Here is a 23,880-nt window from a genome sequence, read left to right as displayed (position 1 = left end):
GATGCAATGATACCAATCCAGTTGTATCCGATAATGGTTCATTCCATGCTTTTCTACTGGACGCAGTGGTTGATCTTCCTACAGTAAATGATCCCCATTTACTACGAGACATACCACTCCAACTACAACAGCTGCTGTGTGTGAACAACTAAATATGCATAAGAAAATATAGAGTGAATTATTGAGTCATTAGAAAGTTGTCTCCATGACGATTCAGACATATTGTCCTCCTTTTATGAAAGTAGCAGTCAATCAGAGATTAATGAATGCATAGGCTACGGCCTCCTGACAGATAAGTGGTGTAGTACTTATCACACCAGGTTGAAGTTACCGTTCTCTTCTCCTCTCTCATAGTAGCTTAGCACCATAGAAATACAGTACATATTCATTCAATGTGTTTATAATAAATTCATCAATGGTTATCACTTCAATGGAGCCTACAGTCTCAATATTATGAATCATTATCATAGTACTAAGGCTACCATTGTGCTCTATAGAAATGGATCTGACTTAAACAGAACAGAGATTACTAACAAGATATGCACATATATATACCACCGGGAAGGGTGAGGCGGAGGGGCAGCATACATCATAGATCAATATCTGGAACAGGGGAAGGCTACCCTGGTCCTGGAGTGCTGCAGGTAGGACAGGTGGGTTGAATTGAGGCATTCGCTGAACTGGTCAATTAACTTAGTAGCTCAGTGTGGTGCCTAGTTGGAGGAAAAATCCTGCTTTTTGGTTCCAGGTAGAACTATTTTTGTTCCAAGTAGAACCCTTTTGGTTCCAGGTAGAACCCTTATGGGTTCCTGAAGAACTCTTTCCACAAAGGGTTCTACTTGAAACCAAAAAGGGTTCTATGGGGACAGCCGAAGAACCCTTTTGGATCCCCTTTTCTCTAAGCATGTAGAACCAGTCACTCCTCCTTAGTTCTCTCTGCCTTCTTCCCCCTCTTCCTCCCTCTCCTAGCCACTTGACTCTCTCATCCACTCCTCTCTTATTTCACTCATCGCTTTCCCTCCCTTTTTGTCCTCATCATTCTCTTTCTGAAATCAGTCCCTGTTCTCTTCTGGTCTTTCTAAGTAGAAGAGGGAAGAGAAAAGCAGCAGCAGCACCCCTCCATGGCTCGATGGTTTAGTCTGGTTGAACGGTGATAGATACTTTGAAATGTATATTTATTATATCTATCGCCCTTCAACCAGGCTAAACCATCGAGCCATTGGAGGAGGGCTGGGGCTACGTTCCTGTTAATTTCTCTTCTCCCATCTCCTTAGAAAGACAAGAATGTATGTTGTGTCGTATGGCCCTGCAGAAAAGCCCAAGGCACAGCCTCTCAGCCTCAGTAGTGTTCTGTGTGGCGTTAACACAGATGGGAGAGTGGCATCGCTCGGTCCGACGGACACTCAGACCAGCGTGACATGTGAGCTGCAAACACTGCGACAGAGTAGCCATTCAGACGGGTAAACATCAGCACCTCGCAGCACAACAATGGAAACATACCTTCTAGCACTGAGGGAGGGAGGGAAGGGGGAGGGAGGGAGGCGAGAGACAGAGAGGCAGAAAGAAGTCTAAAGATGCTCTCTTTGTGCTTGCTGAATGAATGCAACGTAAAGAACCTGTATAGAAACTACAGATGAGGCTTTCCAGAGTTCCAGTCAGCTCACCGTGTTCCACACTCAACCCCTCCCCCCTGCGTCTACATAACCTCGTCACATCCTCCCTAATCACTACCACACATAGATAGTCTCAGGTGGGCCTGCGTGGAGCTAGCACGTGAGCTCATCATGGTCCACACACATACACACACACACACACACACACACACACAGAGAGATGCACATACACGCACCCACACACAGCACTGCTGCTACTCCGTCTATTTCTCTACATGCCCTAGATGGTAAATGGTAAACATGCATATCTAACGTACTGTACAGCATGTGTGTGATGTGTCTGAGGAATACTATTCCGGCTGAGCGCCACACACAAACACACACACACACGCGCACACGCACACGCACACGCACACACACACACACACACACACACACACCTGCAGAGAGAGATGAAGGGAAAGAGGGAACTAGGGATTTGGGGAGGAGGAGAAATCATCAGTAATCAGTTTGTCTTCTTACCTTATAGCAGGACACAGCTCACCTGGGATTCTCTGGAGAGCAGACGGAACACACCGCACCACTAACACCAATCACTCTCCTCTCATTTCCCTGCTAACAAACTCAAAACATCTCCCTCTCTATCCCTTGCTCTCTCTCTTCCTCTCTCTCCCACTAGCCCTGGCAGGTTGGAAACGAGGAGATTGTACTACAACACAGGGGAGAGTGAAACTAGAGGGGGGAAGTGGCAGACTGACGCGTCACAATCCTCCCGGGTGCTGAGCAGAGAGAGATGATGCGTTGTGATTTGAGATGAGAGGTGCGTTAAGAGACGGGCTGTGATGCAGCAGATGGCTGAGGGGTTCTCCTGTGTCCATGTCAACGATCCTGGAGCACCGGCGGCCCCCGTTTAGCGATGAGAGATGGTGCGGCCAGTGGAGTTTGAGGAAGCAGACTGTGGCAGCAGCAGTGTCTGCAGCATTAGCAATAGCAGTGTAGCAGTGTAGCTGGGTTAGCCCATGCATGCGCTGAGCAGGGGCTGAGCTGGGGCTGGCAAAAGGGAGAGAAGGGATCCAACACTATCGATTGTGTCTTTCTCTCCTCTCTCTCTCTCTCTCTCTCTCTCCTCTCTGTATAGCACAGTACAGTATACACTTAGGCTGCAGCACTTACCCTGCCAGCCTGCCAGCCTGCATCCATTAATCTAGCCCTGTATGAGAAGCATCAACAACAATCACAGAGGAGAGATGCATGGGGAGACACTCCTTAAGTGCTGTCTCTCTCCCTAGCTCTCACAACATATTGCATTCAGTATACATTCATCTGATATTGTCTCTTCAATTTTTCATATGGAAGTAGGGGCTTGTGTGTGTGTGTGTGTGTGTGTGTGTGTGTGTGTGTGTGTGCGTGCGTGCGTGCGATTCAGATAGGGTATAGAGGTCAAATAATTATCTTCCACTGTGACAGCTCAATTTGTGAAAACGCCAACATCATGACCCTGTCACATAACACACCACAAACCACAGATAGAGGGAGAGAAATATTACTCTCTCGCTTTCTTAGTATCAGACTTGCTCTCTACCTCTCTCTCGTTCTCTCCCTCCCTTTCTCCTCCTCTACCTATCTTGTTCCCTCTCTTCATCTCATGGATGACCCTGACTGACAGGCGTGTTGCCACAGGAACCAGAGTGTGTCCATTGTGTTGTGGAGGCTCTTCATTAACATACCTGATAACAGGCAGAAAAGCGTGAAATCCACATTAACAATGTTGTATCTCGAGGCTAACAAGTGGGCATTCTACCCTGGCAATCATAGAATATAATTCAGGAAACACTTAGCATCCTAATAGAATATTAAATTGGTAAAGGGGTCCCTGGGTGGCGCAGCGGTCAAAAGCACCGCCACCACAGCCTGCGGTTCCATCCCAGGCTGTGCCACAACTGGCCGTGATCAGGAGCCCCATAGGACGACGGCGCACAATTGGTTCTGCGCCATCCGGGGTAGGGGAGGGTTTGGCTTCCCTTAGCAACTAACACCTTGTGACAAGGCCGGGCGCCTGCAAGCTGACTCCGATCGTCAATCAAACAGTGTTTCTTCCGACATATTGGTGCGGCTGACATCGGGGTCAAGCGAGCTGGTTGTTTGTTATTGTACATATATCAACATAACAACTGAGGATATCCTACAAGACATGTAGACATCCACTGACAGGAACAATAAGCTGCCTGAACTAACTATATGCTTTATTCGAAACATGCATGGACACACACACATACACTGAGGGAGGCATGCTGGCAGTGTTGGAGGGTGCTAGTGCGTGGGTGGAGAATCCAAGAGGGCTCTGGCTCATGTATTATTCAGGTCACACAGGACACCCTGCCTGCCACACACACACACACACACACACACACACACACACACACACACACACACACACACACACACAGGGAACCAGAAGGACCACCAGCGGAGCGGGAGAGAGAGAGAGAAGGGGTATGGCTGAGGGCCTGTGTGTGGATGATGATGAAAGGGGGGTTAAAGAGAGAGGAAGTGAGAGGAAGTGGGGCTAGAGACACAGCGGGGGGCTGATAGACCAGAGAGAGAGATTCATCTGACTGGGAGCAACACAGTAGCAGTGCCCTCTGGCCTGTCCTTTTCTCTGCTGTCATCCATCCTTTCCATCGCTCCATCCGCGCTGACACGGCAAGCCCTTGAGCCTTTCACCATTCACCACTACTGCTATCCATCCCTCTCTGCTCTGCTGTCCTCTCCTCTCCCCCTTCACACAGCTGGGTTCCCAGAGGAGAAAGCAATCTGGATATCCACTGGAGTCTACAGCAACCCTACAAGTCCTCCAATCATCATTACTCCCTCCCATCCATCCATCATAACTCATCTTGACAGATGACTTCCTTCCTCCCATCCACTCACACTACCTCTCTCTCTCTCTCTCTTATGTGTTGTCTGTATATATTCCCTTGTTTTCAGGCTTTCAGGGCTGAGAGAGAGAGAGAGAGAGAGAGAGAGAGAGAGAGAGTTCATCTTTCTCAGGTTACAGGGCCTGGGTCGCACTTCAATCACTCTCTCTCTCTCCATCCTCCCATCCATCAGGGGAGGGGTAATGGATTTTTTTTTTTTTACCTTTATTTTACTAGGCAAGTCAGTTAAGAACAAATTCTTATTTTCAATGACGGCCTAGGAACAGTGGGTTAACTGCCTGTTCAGGGGGAGAAAAACAGATTTTTACCTTGTCAGCTCGGGGATTCGTACTTGCAACCTTTCAGTTACTAGTCCAACGCTCTAACCACTAGGCTACCCTGCATCCTCCCATCCATCAGTGGAGGGGTAATGTAATAACACTCTCTCCCTCCATCCTCCCATCCATCAGGGGAGGGGTAATGTAATGACACTCTCTCCCTTCATCCTCCCATCCATCCTCCCATCCAGCAGGAGAGGGGTAATGTAATAACACTCTCTCCCTCCATCCTCCCATCCATCCTCCCATCCATCAGGGGAGGGGTAATGTAATAACACTCTCTCCCTCCATCCTCCCATCCATCCTCCCATCCATCAGGAGAGGGGTAATGTAATAACACTCTCTCCCTCCATCCTCCCATCCATCAGGGGAGGGGTAATGTAATGACACTCTCTCCCTCCATCCTCCCATCCATCAGGGGAGGGGTAATGTAATAACACTCTCTCCCTCCATCCTCCCATCCATCCTCCCATCCATCAGGAGAGGAGTAATGTAATAACACGCTCTCCCTCCATCCTCCCATCCATCCTCCCATCCATCAGGGGAGGGGTAATGTAATAACACTCTCTCCCTCCATCTTCCCATCCATCCTCCCATCCATCAGGGGAGGGGTAATGTAATAACACTCTCTCCCTCCATCTTCCCATCCATCCTCCCATCCATCAGGGGAGGGGTAATGTAATGACACTCTCTCCCTCCATCCTCCCATCCATCCTCCCATCCATCAGGGGAGGGGTAATGTAATAACACTCTCTCCCTCCATCCTCCCATCCATCCTCCCATCCATCAGGGGAGGGGTAATGTAATGACACTCTCTCCCTCCATCCTCCCATCCATCCTCCCATCCATCAGGGGAGGGGTAATGTAATAACACTCTCTCCACATTCAGTTTAAATCATCTTGCCTCCTATAAAATACTAAACACCAATAACTTCCCCCTTCTAAACTCCCCTCCAAACTGAATATATTCCGTGTGTTTGTTGTTTGGTACATATCTCTTCAAACCGCCTGGGTCTCATTAAGATTGCTGATGTAAGTTAACAGCTACTGAATTAAGACAAGTTAAGCATTTCTTTGTGTACTGTTCCTCACGCTCAAGAGTGACAAGTCAATTCATCTCATTTGGAAGTCTAATGAAACAAGCTCCAGAATCACAGGCCGTGTCATTTAGGATCACAGGGCTTTCAGTTGCACATCGCCCAAACTTCTGCCTTATAACAGGATGCATTCATGTTTCTGGGCCTTGAGATGACAGAGAGAAGACACCACACTCCCTGGGCTGGACTTCCTCACACAGTACAAATGAGGGAATTATCACCCGAGTCCATATCATTAGGAAACTCCTCAGTAATAAAAACTTAGCAAATAACAAAGTCAAATGAAATAGCAGTAAAGCAATGTGGCAGTGACACATAAGCTAATGTATTAAAGCGTAGATAGCACAGAGACAGTATAACCTTGTATGGTTTGCCTACAGGCTGATGCATCTCAGTGGCCATTCATGTTTCATTGACAGGGAAGGACAGGGACTAAAATGGCTGACTTCACATATGCATAGATATGATAATTCTAGAGTTCAACTTCAGTTAGCCAACTTTGTAAGCAGATGAGATGAAAGCAACAGCCCTACGAGCCATTAGGAAGGCCATTAAAACCAGCTCACTGTGTTCACACTGCCAGTGAACATCATATTTGCATTACACTCCCTGCTATAATTGGCTTAGCCCTGCTTGGGCACCATTCACAATATATTTCCTCTTAGAGCCTGCCTGACTGTGATGCTGAATTCATACAGTGAAATCATTTTGTAGTATTTATACAGTGAGAATAAGGGAATAGCTATATATATCAAATATACAAAGTGAATATATATATTAGACTCCTCGTAACAGAATAAGGCCAAATCAGAGCATTCCGATCCCTGACTGGTTTACCTCCCCGAGGAAGGAGACAGTTCTCCAAGGGCGAAAGCATATAACACAGCAGAAACCCCATATCCACTTCACATCAGCCATGATGAGGTACAGCACATCCTACACAAGACAAACTAAACCACCACACAGCTGGTGCTTTCTTCTGTCCAGCTGTTTGTTTTGGTGTGTGTGTGTGTGTGTTTGTGTGTGTGTGGTCTTGTTCTATCCTCATCCCCACGAGGATAGTAGAACAAGGAAAATTATCCCTAATGCGGACATTTCCCACATCCCCATGAGGACAAAGGCTATTTTAAGTTTAGGGGTTAAGTTTAGGGTTAGGAGTTCGGTTTATGCTTTGGGTTACGGGTTAGGGAAAATAGGATTTTGAATGGAAATAAATGTTTGGCGTCCACGAGGATAGAAAAAAACAAGTGTGTGTGTGTGTGTGTGCAGTGATACTCTTCTTGAACTCAGATAGCACATCTCCCCTCTCCTCCACCTGCCTCCCCCTTCTGCTTTAGGTTTTAGGATGCTGGTGACACACCCCTGGCTCCCCTCCAGAAGTCTCCCTCCCTCCCTCTCTCCCTCCCTCCACCTCTGGGCCCAGGCAACAACAGATCAATAGAAGAGACCCAATCACAAACACCAAGACATAACACACCCAGCCGCCACAACACCACTAAACACAACACTGCTTATTGTGAAGCCTGCTGATTGCCTCCACAGCTCAGCGTAGCAATTAATTGAAGACTGATTAATGAAACAACACCTGTAGCCTCGGGGCCTAAGGGGATGTGGTCTTCACACAATTATTTCTTAATAGCCAGAATGGACAAATAGCTCATCAGTTGGCCTGTTTTGTCTGTCTGTTCGCTAGTGAGGAATCACCCTGAATCTTTGTGGCTTTGTTGCTGACTTTAAAATGCACATCACTCAGGCAGATAACAGCGACATGAATAAGACTCTGCTCCGGAGTCAACGCCGGCTGAATTGAAAGAAGAAGAGCTATAATTCCTATCCTATTCATCACTGAGCAGCTCTGGGTACAGTGTTGTGTCCTAAATGGAACCCTATTCCCTACATAGTGCACTACTTTTGACCAGAACCCTATGGTCCCTCAGAAGTAGTAATTTACATATGGAATAGAGTGCCATTTGGGATGCGGAACAACGGCTCCAGGAACACAGATTAACTCTCAGAGAGATGGTAGTTGAGCTAGCATCATCCACAAAGAGGAGAAGTCTGGGAGCTATAGAGCCATAGGGCTAAAGAAAGACATCTAATAGTGGATTGGCCTTGGGATGACCCTGCTTCATACTGCCTTCAGATGGACCAGGAGGAGAGAGGAGGATCACCGAGGTTGAGGTTCACTAGAAGTGTAGGGATATGGAGCTATGTATGACTTTAGAGAGGATCCTCCTTTGTAACAACGGAATGTTACGTGGTTCTGGGTGGTGGTGCTGAGTTTATCAAGTCGACTGGCTGGATGGATTTCTAAAGTGAGAGTAGAGTAGTAATTTGCAGGAAGATGGTTTCAAATGAAGGGTGAATAAACTTGGCATTTCAGACTGCTGAGAGAAAAGAGACCTAAGACTATTATTAGGAGCACTTTCAGCAGAAAGTCAAATGACAGCGTACTCTACCTTTCAAGTTAGATATGGTCTTAACTGCTGTCTACCTTGCTGACGAGTGATTGTTGTTCAAAAGACAGACGGGACAGATTGGTACTGTGAATAACCACAACACGACGAGACAAAACTACAAATTTTCTTTAAATGAACTCAGAGCATCATGTGACCAGTAGATGGCAATGACTCACCAACAGGTGAGATAAGATCAGCAGTCAGAGGAGCAGTGCATTGATTAACACTATCAAACAAGAATGTGCCACAACTGCCAATATCAAGAGACTATTGGGTGACAAGACTATCATTGACATGCAATATTAAAGCAATGCCTCAGAAACATATGAACCCTTCTCTGTACTATTGGTACCTCCCTTATAGACTAGAGTCCTATTCAATCAGAGCATTGTCCACACAGAATCTGACTGACACCAGTCTCATCCAGTGCCGTTAAGAGAGAATCTCTGTTCTCAAGATGTGAATCTCAACACTGAGTAACAGGGACGGGGTTATTGGAACATGCCACGAGGATGACATCATGCTCTGCCACAGGGTCAGAAAGGTTTAGAACAATGATTGACTAATTAATTGTCCATTTTCCATACGAACAAAGTTTAAACTGCTGTGCCATCACATGAGAGAGATTCATCTCAGGCCATTCATTCATCCTTAGTCCAACTGTGATACAACTCTAAGTAATGTTGGGCTCAGATGACTCAGAGACTCATATCTCCCTCACTAACTTTAAGCACCAACTGTCAGAGCAGCTCACAGATCACTGCACCTGTACATAGCCCATCTGTAAATAGCCCATCCAACTACCTCATCCCCATCCCCATACCTCATCCCCATGCTCCTTTATACCCCAGTATCTCTACTTGCACATTCATTTTCTGCACATATATCGCTCCAGTGTTTCATTGCTAAATTGTAATTATTTCGCCACTATGACCTATTTATTGCCTTACCTCCCTTATCCTGCCTCATTTGCACACACTGTTTATAGACTTTTTCTACTGCATCATTGACTGTATGTTTATTTATTCCATGTGTAACTCTGTGTTGTTGTTTTTCTCGCACTGCTTTGCTTTATCTTGGCCAGGTCGCAGTTGTTAAATGAGAACTTGTTCTCAAATGGCCTACCTGGTTAAATAAAGGTGAAATAACAATAAATAAAAGACGCAGAAGGGTAAGTCCTCTCCTCTCCCATCCTCATGAGGGCAGGAAATGACATCATAAAGCATGAGTGTGATATAATCTCAGAGGCCCTAGTCTCTGTTCAGCCAGTCCTTCTAATGAAGCCAATAGGTTATCCCTAGCCCTTTGTTGAGACCGTACATAATCTTTACTAAAATAAGGGATATTAAGCTAAAAACACTAGTTTGTAAGACCGAGGTATGGTAAATGTCATATTTTTTTCTGCTGTTATCAAAGTGACGTAGCAAGCAACACTCAGGAAATATCTTCAATGGAGAGAGAGAGAACAACTCTTCAGTCCCCTTTGCTGGCTGGTAAACTGTTGAATGACAAAGTGCCTTATTGGGCGTTAGATAAGAGGAGGTCACAGCCTCACAGAGATAGAGACAGAGCTACGGAGGAAGAAAGACAGCCTTTGTTATAGCTCCATTTCAGCCAAGCAGGCCTGTTAACAAAGCAGCTTTTGACAGATTTCCAGAGAGAGATTTCCATACATCTATTCCTCCATTCAGTAGGATGTGGAAACTACAGTACTGTATAAATGAGGTGATCTGCAGCCAAATTGCAACATACTATGTCAGTATAGTGTATCCATGGATGGGACTGCATCTTCAGAGTGTTCTAGAGAATACTTTGATCTCACTACAGAAGAACTTCCCCCCTGCATACAAAAACACCCATCATGTTTGTGACTGACTAAAATTCCCATTAAATGTCCATTTATGCAGCATTGTGCAGTCATAACAGCGTGTGTTGCTGCAGTGATTAATAATTCAGACTTTGACATTTACAGTTTGGTGTTGGGTTCGTTTGGCATGTTTTCCCGGAGCAGAGGAGTAGTTAGTTATGGGAATCAGCACATATCCTCCATAATTACATCTGACTGTGTGTGTGTGTGTGTGTGTGTGTGTGTGTGTGTGTGTGTGTGTGTGTGTGTGTGTGTGTGTGTGTGTGTGTGTGTGTGTGTGTGTGTGTGTGCGTGCGCGTGTGCGTGTGTGTTTTTTGTGATCCAAACGAGTCGGACTAACCTGCTGCTGCCGTCGTTCAGAGATAATTAGAGGGTTTAATATAGACACCAGCTGCTGCTCAACATCTAATCACCAACAACTACACACACAGACAGAGAAGGGGTCGGACACTGCAGTAAGACCCTGGTTGAATCCCAAATCACCCCCGTCCCCACGGCCCTCCATTTGCGCGGTCATGTACGAATCCGCCGTTTGCAAGAGTGTGAAAACTGAGGGAGTGAAAATGATTGAGGGTGTAGGTAGGGGCTAATTAGACAATCCTATAGCCACTTTGACCAAGCCAGCAAGGTTGCAGGTTTCAGAGCGAAGTTCTTTCCCGACACGCACTGCGATATGTTTGGAGTTTGTGCAGTTTAATACAAAAGAATGGAGAGGCGTGATAATTATACTGTTTGCCACATGCATTTGCTAATGTCTGATTTCGAGACTTGACACGTAACAGATGAAACACCTCTCAAATTAAATGTTTAACTGTTACTGAGCTTTAAATCTTGCAAAACGGCATGGGGTACTTGTTAATTTGAATTTTATGCTTGTTTTATTTGTAAGTGGAACATGATTTGCATCATTCAAGTCACGATTCTCACGTCTGTAGCCATGAAGTGCTTTGAAAGGCTGGTCATGGCTCACATCAACAGCATCCTCACGGACACCCTAGACCCACTCCAATTCGCATACCACCCCAACAGATCCACAGCTGACGCAATCTCAATCGCACTCCACACTGCCCTTTCTCACCTGGACAAAAGGAACACCTATGTGAGAATGGGAAGGGGGAGAAGTGGGAGACACCCTGGACCCACACTGTTACAGACCTATATCTATCCTGCCCTGCCTATCTAAGGTCTTCGAAAGCCAAGTCAACAAACAGATCACTGACCATCTCGAATCCCACCGTAACTTCTCTGCTGTGCAATCTGGTTTCCGAGCCGGTCACGGGTGCACCTCAGCCACGCTCAAGGTACTAAACGATATCATAACCACCATCGATAAAAGACAGTACTGTGCAGCCGTCTTCATCGACCTGGCCAAGGCTTTCGACTCTGTCAATCACCATATTCTTATCGGCAGACTCAGTAGCCTCGGTTTTTCTAATGACTGCCTTGCCTGGTTCACCAACTACTTTGCAGACAGAGTTCAGTGTGTCAAATTGGAGGGCATGTTGTCCGGTCCTCTGGCAGTCTCTATGGGGGTGCCACAGGGTTAAATTCTCGGGCTGACTCTTTTCTCTGTATATATCAATGATGTTGCTCTTGCTGCGGGCGATTCCCTGATCCACCTCTACGCAGACGACACCATTCTGTATACTTCTGGCCCTTCCTTGGACACTGTGCTATCTAACCTCCAAACGAGCTTCAATGCCATACAACACTACTTCCGTGGCCTCCAAATCCTCTTAAACGCTAGTAAATCCAAATGCATGCTTTTCAATCGTTCGTTGACTGCACCCGCATGCCCGACTAGCATTACCACCCTGGATGGATCCGACCTAGAATATATGGACATCTTTAAGTACCTAGGTGTCTGGCGAGACTGTAAACTCTCCTTCCAGACTTATATCAAACATCTCCAATCTAAAGTCAAATCTAGAGTCGGCTTTCTATTTCGCAACAAAGCCTCCTTCACTCACGCCACCAAACTTACCCTAGTAAAATTAACTATCCTACCGATCCTCGACTTCGGCGATGTCATCTACAAAATAGCTTCCAATACTATACTCAGCAAACTGGATGCAGTTTATCACAGTGCCATCCGTTTTGTTACTAAAGCACCTTATACCAACCACCACTGAGACCTGTATGCTGTATGCTCTAGTCGGCTGGCCCTCGCTACATATTCGTCGCCGTCAGACTGGCTCCAGGTCATCTACAAGTCCATGGTAGACAAAGCTCCGCCTTATCTCAGTTCACTGGTCACGATGCCAACACCCACCCGTAGCACGCGCTCCAGCAGGTGTATCTCACTGATACTCCCTAAAGCCAACACCTCATTTGGCCGCCTTTTGTTCCAGTTCTCTGCTGCCTGTGACTGGAATGAATTGCAAAAATTGCTGAAGTTGGAGACTTTTATCTCCCTCACCAACTTTAAACATCTGCTATCTGAGCAGCTAACCGATTGCTGCAGCTGTACATAGTCCATCGGTAAATAGCCCACCCAATTTACCTACCTCATCCCCATACTGTTTTTATTTATTTACTTTTCTGTTCTTTTGCACACCAGTGTCTCTACCTGCACATGATCATCTGATCATTTATCACTCCAGTGTTAATCTGCTAAATTGTAATTATTCGCCAACCTCCAATGTCTTTTGCACACAATGTATATAGACTCTTTTGTTTACTCCATGCTTTATCTTGGCCAGGTTGCAGTTGTAAATGAGAACTTGTTCTCAATTGCCTACCTGGTTAAATAAAGGTGAAATAAAATGCTGTTCGTTGACTACAGCTCAGCGTTCAACATCATAGTGCCCACGACTCTAGGACTAAACACCTCCCTCTGCAACTGGATCCTGTACTTCCTGACAGGCCGCCCCCAGGTGGTAAGAGTAGGCAACAACACGTCTGCCACACTGGTCCTTAACACTGGGGCCCCTCAGGGGTGTGTCCCCTCCTGTATTCCCTGTTCACCCTCCTGTATTCCCTGTGATCAAGACAAAGGAGATGATTGTGGACTACAGGAAAAGGAAGACCGAGCACGCCCCCATTCTCATTGACGGGGCTGTAGTGGAGCAGGTTGAGAGCTTCAAGTTCCTTGGTGTCCACATCATCAACAAACTATCATGGTCCAAACACACTAAAACAGTTGTGAAGAGGGCACGACAAAGCCTATTCTCCCTCAGGAGACTGAAAAGATTTGGCATGGGTCCTCAGATCCTCAAAACGTTCTACAGCTGCACGATCAAGAACATCCTGACTGGTTACATCACTGCAACTAGTCAGGATCCATGCAATGTATTATGTTACTTATTAAGCTAATTTTTATTCCTGAACTTATTTAGGCTTGCCATAACAAAGGGGTTGAATATGTATTAACTCAAAACAGTTTTTATTAATTACATCACTGGGGCCAAGCTTCCTGCCTTCCAGGACCTCTACACCAGGTGGTGTCAGAGGAAGGCCATAAAAATTGTCAGAGACTCCAGCCACCCTAGTCATAGATTGTTCTCTCCGCTACCGAACGGCAAGCAGTACCAGAGCACCAAGTCTAGGTCCAAAAGGCTTCTTAACTGCTTCTACCCCCAAGCCATAAGTCTCCTGAACAGATAATTAAATGGCTACCTAGACTCCTCTTTTATGCTGCTGCTACTCTCTGTTTATAATGTATGCATAGTCACTAACTCTACCTTCATTTACATATTACCTCAATTACCTCGACTCACCGCTGCCCCCGCACATTGTATAAAGCCTCACTTGTTATTTTACTGCTGCTGATTAATTATTTGTTACTTTTATTTTCACATTTTTACTTATCTATTTTTTACTTAACACTTGTTCTTTTAAAGCTTCTTAAAGCATTGTTGGTTAAGGGCTTGTAAGCATTTCACTGTAAGGTCTGTTGTATTAGGCACATGTGACAAATACAATTTGATTTGATTTGCTTAGCTCCATTCCGTTTCTTTTTCATCCTGAAAACTCCCCGTTCCTTAACGATTACAAGCATACCCATAACTGCAGTTACCACTATGCTTGAAAAAATGGAGAGTGGTACTCAGTAATGTGCTGTATTGGATTTGCCCCAAACATAACACTTTGTATTCACGGCAAAAAGTGAATTGCTTTGCCACATTTTTGCAGTAATAGTTTAGTGCCTTGTTGCAAACAGGATGCATGTTTTGGAATATTTGTATTCTGCACAGGCATCCTTCTCTTCACTCTGTCAATTAGGTTAGTATTGTGGAGTACCTACAATGTTGTTGATCCATCCTCACATTTCTCCTGTCAAAGCCATTAAATTATGTAAAGTTACCATTGGCCTTCAACTCCAGCAACTGAGTAAGGAAGGACGCCTGTATATTTGTAGTGACTGAGTATATTGATACACCATCCAAATAGTAATGAATTACTTCACCATGCTTATAGAGATATTCAATGTCTGCTTTTTAGGTGCCCTTCTTTGCGAGGCATTGGGAAACCTCTGTGGTTGAATCTGTGTTTGAAATTCACTGCTAAACTGAGGAACCTTACAGATAATTGTATGTGTGGGGTGCAGAGATGAGGTAGTTGTAAAAAAAGATATATGTTAAACACTATTATTGTACACAGAGCGAATCCATGCAACTTATTATGTGACTTGTTAAGCAAATGTCCTGAACTTTTTTAGGCTTGCCATAGCAAAGGAGTTGAATACGTATTAACTCAAAACATGTTTTATTAATTTGTAAAACGTTCAATAAACATCATTCCACTTTGAAATTATGGGGTATTGTATGTAGGCCAGTGACCAACAAATCTCAATTTCATCCATTTTAAATTCAGCTGTAACACAACAAAATGTTGAAAAAGTCAAGGGGTGTGAATACTTTCTGAAGGCACTGTATCTAGAACCAAAAAGGGTTCTTAGGAGAACCCATTGAAGAACCACTTTTGGTTCCAGGTTGAACCCTTTTCAAAGAGGGTGGAACCCAAAATAGTTCTACCTGGACCCAAAAAAGGGTTAACTTATGGGGACAGTTGCAGAACCCTTTGGAAGTCTTCTTTCTAAGAGTGTAAGTATAGTGATACCATTGTATCGTTAGATCCCTGGCAATTCCCAGCCCTAGAAGTCACCTTCAGAGTTTCTGAGCAAGGGGCTGGTTTGAGATTCACTGCCTATACCCCTCTCCCTTAACCACTATTACTATTTCAAACTATTGCCCAACTCTCCCACATCCCACTTCCCTTCCTGACCTCCCAAAAATGTCAGAGCAAGACTCTATGGGCCTCTCTGGACTCTGGAGTGAACAGACTGGCTGGCACACATACCACACACACACACACACACACACACACACACACACACACACACACACACACACACACACACACACACACACACACACACACACACACACACACACACACACACACACACACACACACACACACACACACACACACACTCTTCCTCTCATAATGAGCCTCCAAATAGCAGAGCTGTCTAAATTGAGAGAAGAAAGAGTGCTTATTCGCTCAGAGATGAAAGGTGATATTTCCCCCTTTCCAAAGGTCAACAGAGATCATTGTGTTTCTTTCCCCTAACCTTCTCCTTTCAAAAGGACCGATCATTAAACACAATATTTACCTTGACATTTGACACTTTTTCCAAATTGTTTTGAACTCTCAGTATGTAAGATAAAATGTGAGGCAAAACAATAGAGAGGCAGAGCTTCTTTCTCTAACTAAATGTAGAATGTAATCAGTTGAAATGAATACTCTGAAAGTGTGTTATATTTATACTAGCCCTTAATGCTTTACCTGCTGAACCCAGAACATAATAACCAGGCTGAAGCATGGTTGTCTTCCATACCATTACCCTCCTTATGCCTTATTTCCCCCCACAGCATCTAATCCCTATGAAGTGCACTATTATACTACATAGGGCTCTGGTCAAAAGTAGTGCACTATGTAGGGAACAGAGTGCCATTTTGGATGGATTTTAGCTACCAGTCAGCTCTTTCCAGCTCCCAGTAACGGTTCATTGCCTTTTCCTCCCTGCGCAGCACTAACCTAATCTGAGCCCTGAAACATATGGGAGCGCTCCAACAGCCGTCAACATGATCGATGTGACATCACATCCGCCAGTCATCATCGCCACACGACGCCCCTAACAACGGGACGGAAGCTCGCCTAACAACGGGGAGACTGGTCATACTGTTCATGCCACATTTGCATTTTAGTATCTCAGCAATATTTAATCCATTAGGTATCCTCCCGGGCCTATTGAGGGAAAGTTAATTCGCTAACGAAGGCTGGATTGATTAACGACAGTGGGATTATACCAACGTTATTCACGATGAGACAGGATATGGTGGGATTGAACACCAGGACTGACACTCGGGGGCTTCACACTGGCAGGACTCATACATCCACAACCATCTCATACAGTATCAGCCTGGTCGCAGATCTGTTAGTGGTGTTTTGGCAACTCCTATGCTTGAGTTGGCAAGACAGCACAAACTGATCTTGGACCAGTCGAATCTTGTATGGATTCATACTCACACAAACTAAGCTAGCCTTCCGGCACCGACAGAGACGGCCGCCTCGCTTCGCGTTCCTAGGAAACTATGCAGTTTTTATTTTTTTAATGTTTTATTTCTTACATTAGTACCCCAGGTCATCTTAGGTTTCATTACATACAGTCGAGAAGAACTACTGAATATAAGATCAGCGTCAACTCACCATCAGTACGACCAAGAATATGACTTTCGCGAAGCGGATCCTGCGTTCTGCCTTTAAACCAGGACAACGGAATGGATCCCAGCTGGCGACCCAAAAAAACGACTTCGTAAAAGAGGGAAACGAAGCGGTCTTCTGGTCAGACTCCGGAGACGGGCACATCGTGCACCACTCCCTAGTATACATCTCGCCAATGTCCAGTCTCTTGACAACAAGGTTGATGAAATCTGAGCAAGGGTAGCATTTCAGAGGGACATCAGAGACTGTAACGTTCTATGCTTCACGGAAACATGGCTCACTGGAGAGACGCTATCGGAGTCGGTGCAGCCAGCTGGTTTCTCCACGCATCGCGCCGACAGAAACAAACATCTTTCTGGTAAGAAGAGGGGCGGGGGCGTATGCCTTATGGCTAACGAGACGTGGTGTGATCACAAAAACATACAGGAACTCAAATCCTTCTGTTCACCTGATTTAGAATTCCTCACAATCAGATGTCGACCGCATTATCTACCAAGGGAATTCTCTTCGATTATAATCACAGCCGTATATATTCCCCCCCAAGCAGACACATCGATGGCTCTGAACGAACTTTATTTGACTCTTTGCAAACTGGAATAAATACATCCTGAGGCTGCATTCATTGTAGCTGGGGATTTTAACAAGGCTAATCTGAAACCAAGACTCCCTAAACTGTATCAGCATATCGATTGCGCAACCAGGGCTGGCAAAACCTTGGATCATTGCTATTCTAACTTCCGTGACGCATATAAGGCCCTGCCCCGCCCTCCTTTCGGAAAAGCTGACCACGACTCCATTTTGTTGATCCCTGCCTACAGACAGAAACTAAAACAAGAAGCTCCCACGCTGAGGTCTGTCCAACGCTGGTCCGACCAATCTGATTCCACACTCCAAGACTGCTTCCATCACGTGGACTGGGATATGTTTCGTATTGCGTCAGACAACAACATTGACGAATACGCTGATTCGGTGTGCGAGTTCATTAGAACGTGTGTTGAAGATGTCGTTCCCATAGCAACGATTAAAACATTCCCAAACCAGAAACCGTGGATTGATGGCAGCATTCGCGTGAAACTGAAATCGCGAACCACTGCTTTTAATCAGGGCAAGGTGACCGGAAACATGACCAAATACAAACAGTGTAGCTATTCCCTCCGGCAGGCAATCAAACAAGCTAAGCGTCAGTATAGAGACAAAGTAGAATTTCAATTCAACGGCTCAGACACAAGAGGTATGTGGCAGGGTCTACAGTCAATCATGGATTACAAAAAGAAAACCAGCCCCGTCACGGACCAGGATGTCTTGCTCCCAGGCAGACTAAATAACTTTTTTGCCCGCTTTGAGGACAATACAGTGCCACTGACACGGCCTGCAACCAAAACATGCGGACTCTCCTTCACTGCAGCCGAGGTGAGTAAAACATTTAAACGTGTTAACCCTCGCAAGCCTGCACGCCGAGACGCCATCCCCAGCCGCGCCCTCAGAGCATGCGCAGACCAGCTGGCTGGTGGGTTTACGGACATATTCAATCAATCCCTATCCCAGTCTGCTGTTCCCACATGCTTCAAGAGGGCCACCATTGTTCCTGTTCCCAAGAAAGCTAAGGTAACTGAGCTAAACGACTACCGCCCCGTAGCACTCACTTCCGTCATCTTGAAGTGCTATGAGAGACTAGTCAAGGACCATTTCATCCAGAAGGCGAGGTCAGTACAGGTGCATCAAAGCTGGGACCGAGAGACTGAAAAACAGCTTCTATCTCAAGGCCATCAGACTGTTAAACAGCCACCACTAACATTGAGTGGCTGCTGCCAACACACTGACTCAACTCCAGCCACTTTAATAATGGGAATCGATGGGAAATTATGTAAAATATATCACTAGCCACTTTAAACAATGCTACCTAATATAATGTTTACATACCCTACATTATTCATCTCATATGTATACGTATATACTGTACTCTATATCATCTACTGCATCTTTATGTAATACATGTATCACTAGCCACTTTAACTATGCCACTTTGTTTACATACTCATCTCATATGTATATACTGTACTCGATACCATCTACGGTATCTTGCCTATGCTGCTCTGTACCATCACTCACTCATATATCTTTATGTACATATTCTTTATCCCCTTACACTTGTGTGTATAAGACAGTAGTTTTGGAATTGTTAGTTAGATTACTTGCTGGTTATTACTGCATTGTCAGAACTAGAAGCACAAGCATTTCGCTACACCCGCATTAACATCTGCTAACCATGTGTAAGTGACAAATAAAATTTGATTTGATTTGAAACTATGTACTAATCCTGTATAATGAAGTTCCAAGATTATAACAGCTAGCTGGAGGAATTTTCAGCCAAATATGACTGATGGCTAAAAACGGAGACGGCTAATTTTCAGATTAGCACTAATCTTAGATTGAGAAAAAACAGAGTACCTCGCAGCTAACGCTTCTTAGATTAACCAGGGGAGAGTGATAAATAGCTGACCGCCTGTCAGTCTTGAAGCCAACGCTTTCAGTTGAGCCATCATCCTCAGATTGTGAATTAGCTGACCTAACCCCTGCAGGCTAACACTCCCAGATTAGCTGGCCGTGACAGAAGCACAGAAACATGGCTGATGCTGCTGAAAAGTCAAGGCATCGCCACCAGTCATTCAGGCTTACGTCTGCATCAAGGTATCTGCTAGGAGAATGTACACTGATCATGAGAAGTTAATGAGTTTAGAGGAAGAGAGAACTCTACTTTAATCTTAATAGGAATTGGATTGAGTTAATGGGTTAACAGCAGAGGATGCATGTAGGCACATGCATACACACACGCACGCACGCACGCACGCACGCACGCACACACACACACACACACACACACACACACACACACACACACACACACACACACACACACACACACACACACACACACACACACACACACACACACACACACACACACACACACACACACACACTGCCCTTACAATGAGCAATGAGTAATGATATTGGCTCTATATTTCTCCACACCCTAGTGTGCCCTGTGAGGGGGTGGAGCAGGAGTGATGTAGCGTTGGCAGAAGGAAGACGGTTCCTCCCAGCTTCCCCCCTGGGCCGCTCTGGAGAGAGGAGGATAGAGGGGTGTTCAAGGGTATCTGTCAATGTCTTACTCTACTACCTCAGGAAGAAGGAGGGAAAAAAGAGCAAGAGAACCAAACGCAGAGGCTTCTGAAGTCAAATGAGTGCTAGCGTAGGACATCTTGAAGTGATTTTCAAACGTGTTGCTACAAAACATGAGCCGGGTGGACAGCGAGACAGGCAGGCAGGCCCAGAAGCCTTTTCCCTCACTGCAGAGAGTGAACATAGAAACACACCGCCTGGTGGAACTGCCTGGCTAGCTGTTTCACATGTGGGCTAAAAGCCTTAGAGACAAAAAATACAGCATAAACTACCTACTGTAAATTTCATGCACAGTACACTAAAGATACATATTATATGGAGTGATCAGGCTCTACTGACAGCAGAGATGTGAGCAATACCTTTTGGTTTGTTCCACAGTCATTGGTTTGATCAAAAACAGACAGAAGTAGGACACTGACGCTTACATTAACCTACATACACCTGATCTGTAGTCCCTTCTAGTCACCTGATAGGAACACGGTGGTGGCAGTCTATTTTTACAGAATCTCAGAAATTCCACATTCATTTCAATGATGGATACATTTTAGAGAAGAATAGGCCTAAAGTAGAACAAGAAAGAACAATTGTTTACTCAGCGAGACGTAAATGTATTTCTATGTGACAGTATTGTGACCGAAGACGTACAGTCGTGGCCAAAGGTTTTGAGAATGACACAAATATGAATTATCACAACGTTTGCTGCTTCAGTTTGTATGATGTCAATTTGCATATGCTCCAGAATGTTATGAAGAGTGATCAGATTAATTGCAATAAATTGCAGCCCTGCCACAAAAGGACCAGCTGACATCATGTCAGTGACTCCCTTGTTAACACAGGTGTGAGTGTTGACGAGGACAAGGCTTGAGATCACTCTGTCATGCTGATTGAGTTTGAATAACAGACTGGAAGCTTCAAAAGGAGGGTTGTGCTTGGAATCATTGTTCTTCCTCTGTCAACCATGGTTATCTGCAAGGAAACACGTGCCATCATCATTGCTTTGCACAAAAAGGGCTTCACAGGCAAGGATATTGCTGCCAGTAAGATTACACCTAAATCAACCATTTATCGGATCATCAAGAACTTCAAGGAGAGCAGTTCAATTGTTGTGAAGAAGGCTTCAGGGCGCCCAAGAAAGGCCAGCAAGTGCCAGGACCGTCTCTTAAAGTTGATTCGGCTGCAAAGATTTTTGGAGGATGGCCTGGTGTCAAGAAGGGCAGCAAAGATGCCACTTCTCTCCAGGAAAAACATCAGGGACAGACTGATATTCTGCAAAATGTACAGGGATTGGACTGCTGAGGACTGGGGTAAAGTCATGCCAACAGTAAAGCATCCTGAGACCATTCATGTGTGGGGTTGCTTCTCAGTCAAGGGAGTGAGCTCACTCAAAATTTTGATTAAGAACGCAGCCATGAATAAAGAATGGTACCAACACATCCTCCGATAGCAACTTCTCTCAACCATCCAGGTACAGTTTGGTGACAAACAATGCCTTTTCCAGCATGATGGAGCACCTTGCCATAAGGCAAAAGTGATAACTAAGTGGCTCGGGGAACAAAACGTTGATATTTTGGGTCCATGGCTAGGAAACTCCCCAGACCTTAACTTCTTTGGAATAGGGGGCAGTATTTTTACATCCGGATGAAAAGCGTGCCCAAAGTAAACTGCCTGCTACTCAGGCCCAGAAGCTAGGATATACATATATACATATTGGTAGATGTGGATAGAAAACACTCAAAAGTTTCTAAAACTGTTAAAATAATGTCTGTGAGTATAACAGAACTGCAATGGCAGGCGAAACCCCAAGGACAAACCAACCCCCCCTCCCCCCAAAAGAATCAGCCTTCTACTATTTTCAATGGCTGGCACTTTTATAATAGGGCGAAATCGTGCCCGATTGCAGTTCCTAGGGCTTCCACTAGATGTCAACAGTCCTTAGAAAAAGTTTCAGGCTGTTTTTTTTTTTAAATTAGCCAGAAATTGTAGTTTTCTTGGTGGCTCCCATTTTGGCTGTAGTGTTTCCTAGCGTGTGAATGAGAGCTCGCTCTTTGGTATTTTTCTCCGGTAAAGACAATAACGATTCTCCGTCTTACATTTTATCGTTTATTTGCGTATTAGGGTACCTAAGGTTTGATTATAAACATCTATTGACTTGTTTGGATAAGTTTATTGGTAACGTTTGGGATTCATTTTGTATGCATTTTGAGGGAAACCGAGTGGATTATTGACTGAAGCTAAACTGAGTTTTTATGGATAAAAAGAAGGGGTTTATCGAACAACAGGGCCATTTGTAATGTAACTGGGACCTTTTGGAGTGCCAGCAGAAGATCTTTAAAGGTAAGGCATATATTATCGCTATTTCTGACTTTCGTGTCGCAACTCCCTGGTTGAAAACGATTTGTTATGCATTTGTGTGCTGGGTGCTGTCCTCAGATAATCGCATGGTTTGCTTTCGCCATAAAGCCTTTTTGAAATCTGACACAGCGGCTGGATTAACAACAAGTTAATGTTTTATGGCTGGGGGCAGTATTGAGTAGCTTGGATGAATAAGGTGCCCAGAGTAAACTGCCTGCTACTCAGACCCAGTTGCTAATATATATGCATATTCGTAGATTAGGATACAAAAGTTTCTAAAAACTGTTTGAATGATGTCTATGAGTATAACAGAACTCATATGGCAGGTCAAAAACCTGAGAAAGAATCCAACCAGGAAGTGGTAAATCTGAGGTTTGTAGTTTTTCAAGTCATTGCCTATCGAATATACAGTGTCTATGGAGTCATATTGCACTTCCTAAGGCTTCCACTAGATGTCAACAGTCTTTGGAATCTTGTTTGAGGCTTCTACTGTGAAGGAGGGGGGAAAGAGAGCTGATGGAGTCAGGGGTCTGGCAGAGTGCCATGAGCTGATCACGAGCGCTCACATGACATTTTCCGGTTGAAACTTTATTGAAGATTTATGATAAAAACATCCTAAAGATTGATTCTATACTTTGTTTGACATGTTTCTACGAACTGTAATATGACTTTTCGGCTGAACTTTCGCCTGGCCTTGCCCGCGCCTCGTGAGTTTGGATTGTGTACTAAACGCGGAAACAAAAAGGAGGTATTTGGACATAAATTATGGACTTTATCGAACAAATCAAACATTTATTGTGGAACTGCGATTCATGGGAGTGCATTCTGATGGAGATCATCAAAAGTGAATATTTATAATGCTATTTCTGACTTCTGTTGACTCCACAACATGGCGGATATCTGTATGGCTTGTTTTGGTCTCTGAGCGCTGTACTCAGATTATTGCATGGTGTGCTTTTTCGGTAAAGCTTTTTTGAAATCTGACACAGCAGTTGCATGAAGGAGAAGTTTATCTATTTCTGTAAATTGATGTGGCTCTCTGCAAAATCAGCGGATGTTTTGGAAGCATAACATTCTTGAACGTAACGCGCCAATGTAGATTTTTGGATATAAATATGAACTTTCTCGAACAAAACATATTTGTATTGTGCAACATGAAGTCCTATGAGTGTCATCTGATGAAGATCATCAAAGGTTAGTGATTGATTTTATCTCTATTTCTGCTTTTTGTGACTCCTCTCTTTGGCTGGAAAAATGGCTGTGTTTTTCTGTGACTAGGTGCAGACCTAACATAACTGTTTGGTGTGCTTTCGTCGTAAAG

General features: G+C 44.7%; 1 protein-coding gene across 2 annotated transcripts in view; it reads right to left on the bottom strand.

The window, feature by feature from the left end:
* LOC135522064 (cyclin-dependent kinase 14-like) overlaps positions 1–23,880 on the bottom strand; it is a 222,440-nt gene that overhangs the window by 177,840 nt on the left and 20,720 nt on the right. Inside the window, exon 1 of one of the 2 annotated variants that reach the window (XM_064947982.1) lies at positions 2,136–2,278. The exons of the other annotated variant lie outside the window; for it this stretch is intronic. The gene's annotated coding sequence lies outside the window, so the exon portion shown is untranslated. Of the gene's footprint in view, positions 1–2,135; positions 2,279–23,880 lie in introns of those variants that run through there. 2 annotated transcript variants of the gene reach the window in all.

The sequence above is a fragment of the Oncorhynchus masou genome, chromosome 30, assembly GCF_036934945.1.
Source record: "Oncorhynchus masou masou isolate Uvic2021 chromosome 30, UVic_Omas_1.1, whole genome shotgun sequence".
NCBI classification, from domain to species: domain Eukaryota; kingdom Metazoa; phylum Chordata; class Actinopteri; order Salmoniformes; family Salmonidae; genus Oncorhynchus; species Oncorhynchus masou.
Note: the sequence above shows the minus strand (reverse complement) of the source record. Positions and strands in the feature narration are given on the sequence as shown.